Source organism: Pipistrellus kuhlii, unplaced genomic scaffold (assembly GCF_014108245.1).
Source record: "Pipistrellus kuhlii isolate mPipKuh1 unplaced genomic scaffold, mPipKuh1.p scaffold_m20_p_19, whole genome shotgun sequence".
NCBI lineage: Eukaryota > Metazoa > Chordata > Mammalia > Chiroptera > Vespertilionidae > Pipistrellus > Pipistrellus kuhlii.
In genome coordinates this window covers 11,907,282-11,909,482 of record NW_023425504.1, presented here as the reverse complement: position 1 = coordinate 11,909,482, position 2,201 = coordinate 11,907,282, and the positions used below count along the sequence as shown (strand labels likewise).

Below are 2,201 nucleotides of genomic sequence, written 5' to 3'. Positions count from 1 at the left end.
AAAAATGCTTGATATGATTTCAATCTTTTTGAATTTGGGGAGACTTTGCTTGTGACCCAATATGTAGAATATTTTTGAAAATGTCCCATGTGCACTTGAGAAGAATGTATATTCTGTGGTTTTTGGGTGAAATGCTCTGAAAATGTCTTTGAAGATGTCAATTAGGTACATCTAATCTAGTGAGTCATTTAGAATTGCTGTTTCTTTGATGAATTTTTTTTTGTCTAGAGGATTTATCCAGTGATGTCTGTAGTGTACTAAAGTCCTGGCTGCAAATTGTCTCACCAGCTGCATCTCCTTCACTAATTCGGGCTGAATTCCACTTCTTTTAGCCACTCACTCTATTTTCTCTGGAATAAGGCTCAGGACACATTTGTCTATTCTGTCGCCATTTTGTCTTTCTCCATATTACCCTTATTATGTAGGATTTTTTAATTCCAAAATAGAGATTTATTTATTAATAATTATTTAGTCTTTGCATAAAAGTCACCAATTGTTCCTCATAGGGTTTTTAGCATCCATGAATTCTTTTGGGATCTCTCTATTTACCCCAACAATTTCAAAATACAGCTCTTGCACAAAAGTGAAGACAGGGAGATGATTCCTTGGATCTCAGCATGAGGAGGGATTGTGGTCTCCCTTCTGAGAGAACATACATGATAGGTAGTTTCTTAGGTGATTTAGGCTGTCCCTGAAGGAAATACTTATGCAGAAGAATGCAAATTCAGCCATCTGTGGTGAGTTATTCATACCTGATAGCTTTAAAATGACGTCCCCTTGGGCAAGGTCATCAAAGGTTTGCTGGTTGTTTTCAACTATAAAAAACTGTCTGGAAAAAGACAGTAGGAAAGAGTGGGGTCTATACTGACAGCACTGTGAGGCTGGGCTATTGCAACCACAGGAGCACACAGCAGTTTGTTTTAAAAAAAAATCTGGTATAATTTCAAATAAGACTCCTTGTGGTCCTTAGACCACCTGAAACATCACTGCACCAGATCCTCATTTTTAAAATGAGGTGTATGACAGGGCTCCCCCAGGGTCAAGCACCACCACCACATGGGGGGTAGGGTAGGGTGGGAGAGACAGAAAACCCTACGACTTGACTTATAAGCAACATTAATTTATTTTTATTACACTAAAATGAAGGCCATGGGTCTATGCTGCCGTGAAATTAAAGGTGATTCGGAAGTAGGGTGGTTATTTATTGCTTTCTTAGGATAAACCCCCAAAATGACTTTTCAGAAACCAGGGCTGTCCCCAGAACCCCCAGCCAGACTCTGGGCCACTCTGGGGGATGCAGGCCAAGGTAGCTTCTAGCTTGCTTCACAGTGATTCTGGCTTGTCTGTTTCTGGGAGTGCTGGCCACCATCCTGCTTACACCTTGTAGTTGAGCTCAGCATTCATCGTGGTGTACATGTCATAGATGATGTTGATATTACCCATGTGGTTGATCAGAACAGGCGGACCTTCTCCAGGCACTCTTCCTCCGAAACGTTCTGGCTCTTAGAAAGCACTTTCAGGAAGTCGGCCTTGTAGGGCGTGAAGTACAGTGCTGCCTGGAAGATCTGCACGATCCAGTCGTGGTACTTCTTGAGAGCCATCTTGTAGGCCTTGGTGGTGTTGATGTGGATGAGGTTGGGGTGGCTCTCATCCCGCTCCCCATAACAGATGCTCTACAGAAAGACCTAGGTGAAGCAGAGGCCCCTTTTTCAGCCACATCAGTGCTAGTGTGGCTCCCACTCCTCTGAGCCACGCTGCTTCATACATTTCTGTCTCCGCCTCCAGGATGTTCTGCAGGGTATGGAACTTGGCTGGGTTAGTGTACACAGCTTTGATTTTTGTTATGTTATCACTTATGTCTGCTTTGATGGGCATAAACATTGGGAACCCAAGCCAATTGAAGAAGGGCAGCAGGTAGGACACTGCCTTCAGTAAGGGTCTCCATCTGCTTGTCCATGGGCAGCAGCTTCAGCAGATGCTTGGGCAGCAGCGTCATTTCAGGGTCTATGCCAGCAGTGATGCCCCAGGTGGTGCCACGGGCATCCATGCCCCCCCCCTTCTACCACCGTTAGTGCCAGGGCTGTCCCAGCCCTAGCATCAGGGCCATCACTGCTGCCCACCACGGACTCCACAGACACTGACGTCGTCACTAGCCCTTTCCTTATTTTTAAAAGAGTGCACCGAACATGCCCGGCCCCCAG

The 2,201-nt window shown here is 45.2% G+C and overlaps 1 pseudogene; it reads right to left on the bottom strand.

The window, feature by feature from the left end:
• Positions 1–808: 808 nt before the first annotated feature.
• On the bottom strand, positions 809–1,996 carry LOC118722108 (annotated as a pseudogene).
• Positions 1,997–2,201: the final 205 nt, after the last annotated feature.